Source organism: Notamacropus eugenii, chromosome 4 (genome assembly GCF_028372415.1).
Source record: "Notamacropus eugenii isolate mMacEug1 chromosome 4, mMacEug1.pri_v2, whole genome shotgun sequence".
Lineage (NCBI taxonomy): Eukaryota > Metazoa > Chordata > Mammalia > Diprotodontia > Macropodidae > Notamacropus > Notamacropus eugenii.
In genome coordinates, this window is record NC_092875.1 from 85,708,614 (window position 1) to 85,715,641 (window position 7,028).

Here is a 7,028-nt window from a genome sequence, read left to right on the forward strand (position 1 = left end):
CCAGACCAGGGGTGGGGGTGGGAGGTCAAAGGGAGGTGCCCTGTCCTTGGGCACCTTCCTCTCTCTCTCCCTGGGACTCTTGTGGGTTGTTATTGCGGATGATGGTAATCAGGAGCTGGAAGCAGCAGCAATAGAAGCAGCTAATTATGGAGTAGCCTGGTGAGTCACCTACTCGTTGAGTCCTTGACACCTTCTTTTTCCCTTCCTCCATTCCTGGAGGGGGATCTGCCTTCTGTTACTTATCTAACTATTCACTTCTTGGCTCTCCTCCATCTTGGAGAGAGAAGGTGTTAAAATCAGAGAGAAGCTTATTCTGTTTTCTAACTTAGGCAACCCAATGAAACTGTTCCCCAATTATTGGCTATTTTTGTTGCTTATAAATTTATTCCCATTGATATAAAAGAAGGGTTTGTGGCCACCAAAATCCTGACTGGTATGTTTGATAAAAGTGGCTTACGGTAAGAATGAGAAAAGACTTTTTCTTTAAGAGATGGGAGACAATGTCCCCCGTCAACAGAAACTAGGGGTGGGGTGAAGGTCCTCTAGACACACAGAAAAGTACACATGTAGGAAGGGTGTTCCTTACCCACTTCAATAATTACAAAGAGCCAGAACTTCTCTATTAAATCAATCATTCAGTAGTATGAACTAGGTATGAACCAGCCCTAGACATTGAACGAATCAATGACTCAAAGGCATTTCAACTCAGTTTGAACAATCTAGTTAATTAGATTGGAAAGGAGTGCAGTACTTCGATCCATGGATGAAATGAATTGATGCAACACAGAATTTGTGTTGAGATTTGTTAAGGAAAATCAGTCTTGCCCTGTGGGTTTTAGATAAAACAAACAAGCTAGTTCTGAATCAGATTTTCCAGTAGTGAGTCAGGAGAGAAGTTTCAGCCAACTTCCTGAATGATATGCAACTTGGGGGGAGGAAGAGGAGAAAACAATTTTTAACATTCATTTTTAAAACTTTGAGTTCCAAATTCTCTCCTTTCCTTCCTTCCCACCCCTCCTCATTAAGAAGGCAAACAAATTTATATAGGTTATACATGTCATATACAAGTCATATAAAACATTTTCATATTGGTCATGTTGTAAAAGAAAACAGACAGAAAAACAACTTCAAGAAAAATAAAGTTAAAAAGTACGCCTCAATATGTATTCAGAGACCATAATTTCTTTCTCTGGGATGGATAGAATTTTTCATCATGAGTCTTTCAGAGTTGTCTTGCAGCATTGTATTGTCACAGCTGATCATCTTGCAATAATGCTGTTACTTTGTACATAGTACATTTCATTTTGCATCAGCTCATGTTAAGTCTTTCCAGGCTTTTCTGAGGGCATCTGCTGATCATTTCTAATAGCACAATAGTATTCCATCATAATCACATATCACAGTTTATTCAGCCATTCCCCAATTGTGTGGAGGTATATCTCAAACTATTCTTACAATACCACCTTAGTAAATATTCCTTTCTAATTTAACTAATTAAGAGTTAATTAGCTCATTAAGCAAATTCATGGTTAACTAATTGATACCAGCTTATAAACATTGGGAGAATCACACTGGTGGGGACTTATGATTTATCATACTAGAAAAAACATACCTCTCTCCCTTCAATTGCTAATGCTTCCCTAGCACTCTGAGGGGAGGCATAGTAGCTACCCTCGGAGCATCAAGCCTGACTGTAAGTGGGGGTTGGGAGCATGAATCTATTGTCTATGCTATACACACACACACACACACACACACACACACTTTAAACTCTTCAAGCAAATGCGAGCTACAGAAAGATTTCATTAATGGTGCAGACTGGAACAGGGAACTGTTTCTAACAGATATGTAAACTATTTGACTTTGGGTTGTTGTAGATCATCAATTAGCTGGAAGGATTTCCAGCACCCAACTCAGTTCCCTATCAGAGCTTGCAGCTGGGGTTATATAGGTAGTATTATTATACTCAGGAATATCATTACTACATACAAGTCCCATTAAAAGTGGGAGCTCATCATACTTAACAACTATACATATTATCTCCACCTATAGAATCTAAGTTTCTTTAAGGCAGGAAAGGTTTCTTTTCATATATCTAGTAATGTATCTGGTTCATAGTAGGTGCTTAATAAATGCTTCTTAATTAATTAATTGGTTGATGGAATTGCATGACCTTGAAGATAGTACCTATTAGAGAAAATAATTTGTGAGAACCTTCTTATAATTTCCTCAAGAATACTCTGAATCCATGCCCCTATGTCCTCATGGTAGCTTTTTGGATGAGGCCAGATGATTAGCATTCTATTTTCTTGGGGACACTGCTAACTCTTTGATTTAGTAACCATTTTGTACCCATATATAAGAAAGACTCTAGAAGAATGGCAATTATCAATTCAGAGTTTTAGACCAGAAACCTCTCACTGATCTAATACCTTCCATTATTCCCTTTATCTTTCTGAACATGATAAAATCATCTCAATACACTGATACTTTCTAGTGGTTCCTATCACCAAGCATTTTTTCATAAACCACTGAAAGGTGCTAGGGGTCCCAGAAATCCCTTGCAGAAATAGGCTCAAATTGATAGAATCATACAGAAGAAGTTACTGCCAGAGGTTGGGGTGAGCACCTTCCCTCCCTTCTGGTTCCCCAACCCATCCTCCCAGGAACCCTAGGAGGCTGAAACTGATTGCCTTTCCTCCCTTCTGTCCCCCTGATCCAACCAGCCCTCCCACTCCCATCCTTCAAACCAGACTGAGTAGCCAGCAGGCAGAGAGACTTGAATCCAAACACCTTCTTCCTCATTACCACACTCTATCAGCTACCCCCACCTCCCAATCCTATGACAATATGAAACATCAAATGATCCAGCTCTCCCACTCACCTTCCTCCCAACAAACGAAAAAGAAATAGAAATAAGCTCCTCTATTCAGCCCAGAAGGAAGAAAGGGACTTTTGAAAGTTGGTGGAGTCTGGGAGAGGGGTTCTATGCCCACTTATACTTCTATAAACAGTCCCAAAGCCTAGAAGTCCTGAGAAGGCAGCTGCATCAGGAAAAATATATATAGACATAAAAAAATGATGAAAAATAGTACAGATTATGAAAAACTAAAGAAGCAAGTCCAGATGAGAAGAGTTAACTATATTACAAGCAAAGACTGTGTGTGTGTGTGTGTGTGTGTGTGTGTGTGTGTGTGTGTGTGTGTAACATAGATTCTTGGTATGTTTTTTCTAGCATGATAAATCACAATGGTCAGGCCACAAGCACTATCAGAATGGCTAGAAGAAATTAAACAAAAGAGTATAAATGAAATTAGACTTTAAATAAGAGCTATGTAGGAAAACACTGGAAGGAGAATACATAGCTTAGGATCTAAAGTAGAAATCCTCACTCAACTATTAGAATTCCTTTAAAATTGAAAGAGGCAAAGAGAATTAAGTGAACTTATGAAGCAACAAGAAATATCAAAAGAAAAATTAAAAGATTGAAAAAATAGAAGAGAATGTAAGCTACCAAATGACTTGGAAAATTTGAGGAGAGATAATATAAGAATCACTGGACTTCCTGAAAACGATGACCAAACAGAAAAGCTAGACACCACATCAGGAGCCCATAAAAGAAAATTGCTCAGATCTCTGATTCAGAAGCAAAATGAAACTAGAGACTATACCAATAACCTCATGAAAGATTCAAACTGAAAACATCTAGCCAAAATCTGAGCTTCCAAGTAAAATAAGTTAAGTCAAATCAATAGTATGATTCATACGGAGTATGGGGTGGAGTTGGGCAGTGACATGGTTGGACTCATGTTTTAGGAAAATCACTTTGTTGGCTGAATGGAGTATAGATTGGGGTGGGGAAAGTCTTGAGGCGGGCAGACCCACCAATAGGCTATTTTTGTAACCCACATACGAGGTGATGAGGGCCTGCACCATTGTGGTGTCAGTATCAGGAGAGAGAAGGGGACATGTTGGAAAGATGTTGCAAAGGTAAAATTGACAAGCCTTGGCAATAGATTGGATATGGAAAGGGGGAGGGGGAGAGAGAGAAAGAGGCAGAGAGAGAGAGAGAGACAGACAGACAGACAGACAGAGACAGACAGAGAGAAATAGTGATGAGCTGAGGATTCCACCTAAGTTTTGAGATTGAAGGACTGGGAGGATGGTGTTGTCTTTGATAATAATAGAAAAGTTAGGAGAGGGAGAAGGTCTAGAAGGAAAGACAATGAGTTCAGTTTTGTGCATGTTGAGTTTAAGATGTCTATTGAACATTCAGTTCAAGATGCCTGAAAGGCAATTGGAAATACAAGATTTGAGGTCAGCAGAGAGGTTAGAGAAGGATAGGTGATTTGAGAAGAGAACCTGAGACAGAACCCTGAGGGACACCCACAGTGAGAGGGCATGATTTGGATGAGGATGTGGCAAAGGAGCTTTAGAAAGAGTAGTATGATAGATAGGAGAACAGATGAGAGTGATGTCTTATAAACCTAGAGAGAAGAGAACATCGAGGAAAAGAAGGTGAGATTTGGCAATTAAGAAATCACTGGTAACTGGAGACAAGTTCATGACAAAGTTGGAAGTTAGGCTGGAGAGTTAAAAAGGGAATACATGGAAAGAAAGTGGAGACACCTATTATAAACAGCCATTTCAAGGAGTTTGGCTACAAAGAGCAGAAGTGATATATAATATGATATCATATTATATCATAAATATTAGATCATGTGAGGGATTCCTGGGGATGAGAGAAACATGGGCATGTTTGTAGTTAATAGGGGAGGAGCCAGTAGACAGGGAAAGACTGAAGATAAGAGATAGTGAGGATAACAGAGGGGGTAATCTGTTGGAGGAGATGAGATGAAATGAGATTGCTTACATAGTTAGAGGATTGGTAAGAAGTAAAGCCACCTCATAATGTGAGAAAGGGGTAAAGGAGGAAATAGTATCAGAGAGCATATGAATAGTATAAGTTAAGGAGGAAAGGATAAGAAGGAACTCATGGTGAATCTTCTCTTTTTTCTATAAAATATGAGGCAAGTTTCTCAGCTGAGAGGGTAGGGAGAGTGATGGGAGGTTTGAAGAGGAATGGAAAGGTTTAGAAGAGCTGCTGTGGAGAGTAGGATGATAAGTTCACAAGGAAGGTGTAGAAGGATTGCCTAGCAGCAGTGATGGCCCAGTTGAGGTTATATAATATAAATTTATAGTGGACCTAGTCAGAATGGTTAGATAATTTTCTCCCCTAGCACACTGTAGGAATGAAGATTGTGGATATGATATCCAAGGATATCCACTGATATCCAAGGCTGAAGCTTGAGGGACTCAAGAAAAGAGGACAGTGTAAAGTTGAACTGATCTCTCAAGGAGTTAAGATGGGGAAAAAAGTAGGGATGGCCTGAGAGAGAACTCACCAATCAAGGGATTGGTAGTTGCAGTGTGGATGAAGAGCATGATTGGTGTGGGAAGGCAGAGGGAGAAGTACAAAATCAGTAAATTATAGTCAGATAAGGAGATTTCAGAATTTTAAAAAATCAAGGTAGTACAGTATGCAAGGACTGGTTTTGATGGGCTTAGGCCTTCTTAGCAATTCAAGGACCTAAAACATTTCCAAAGGACTCATGATGCAAAATGCCATCCACATCCAGAGAAAGAACTATGGAGTTGAAATACAGAATGAAGAAGATTGTTTTCTCTTTTGTTATGTTTTTCTCATGGTTTCTCCCATTTGCTTTCTGTGCTACATGACTAATGTGAAAAAGTGTTTAATGGGAATGTATATATAGAGCCCATATAAGATTGCATGTCGTCTTGGGAAAAGGAAGAGGAAAGGAGGGGGAGAAAATTTAAAACTTACAGAAGTGAATTTTGGAAACTGAAAACAAATAAATTAAAATTTTGGAAAAAAAATAGAGGTGGTACACTTGCAAGATTGAGGGTATGACCATCTTTGTGTGTGGATGAGGTGGGGCAGAGGAGTGGGTCATGGGAAGTGAGAAGGATGAAGAACTGATTGGTTAGGGTGTTTGAGAGAAAGTCAGTATGTATGTTGAAGTATCCTAGTATGAGGGCAAATGTTGGGAAGGAGAGAAAAATTGTGAGATAGTTATGAGATTCTTTGAGGAAGGAACAGGAATGACCTAGAAATCTGTAGACAATAGTTATCAGGTTTTTGAATGGGTATCAATAGCATGGACCTCTACGGCAGAGAGGTTAGTGAGTGATGGAGATAGAGTGAGAATTTGTAAGTAGCAATGGGGAGCAAAGAGTAGCTCAACACCTTCACTTTGACCAGTGAGCTAAGGGGAATGAGTGAAGGTGCAGCCAGTACTGGAAAGGGTAGCCATGGAGGCTGTGTCACCAAAGTGGAACCAAGTTTCAGTGATTATGAAAAGACAGGACTGTAAGAAGAAAAAAAAAGAAGGAACAGGCATTCCAAAGGACACACTGGAAGAGTCAGGTAGCTTTAGGTTGGGACTTTAGGGTGGGAGAGTTGAGGGGAATGGGAATAAGAAATGGGGATAGAGGGATAAAGAATGGGATTTGGATGATGACCTACAAGAGTTCAGAGTCACCGGGATGTATAGGATGTGAGTAGGCATGAGAATATTCAAATACATGTATAGTACTATTCATATATAACATTAAAAGTTATTTCAATAAAATCAGGGATAAAGTAAGAATATCCATTTTTACTACTGATATTGTTCTAGAAATACTAGCAATGCTAAATAAGATAAGGAAAAAAACTGAAGGCATAAGTACAGGCCAATAGTTAGCCTTTCTGTTTATTACCAACAGAAACTATAAGAAAGAGAAATTCTTTCAAAGTAACTAGAGAATGTGCAAAATATTTGGAAGTATATTTTCCAAGACACACAAGAGCTATAGGAATATAACCATGAACATTATAAAAATAAAGATAGATAAATATAGAGATATTAATTGCTCATGGTCAGGCCATGCAAATATAGTAAAAATGACAACTGTAAATTAATTTACAGTCAGACTACCTAAGGGTTACTTTATGGAACAAA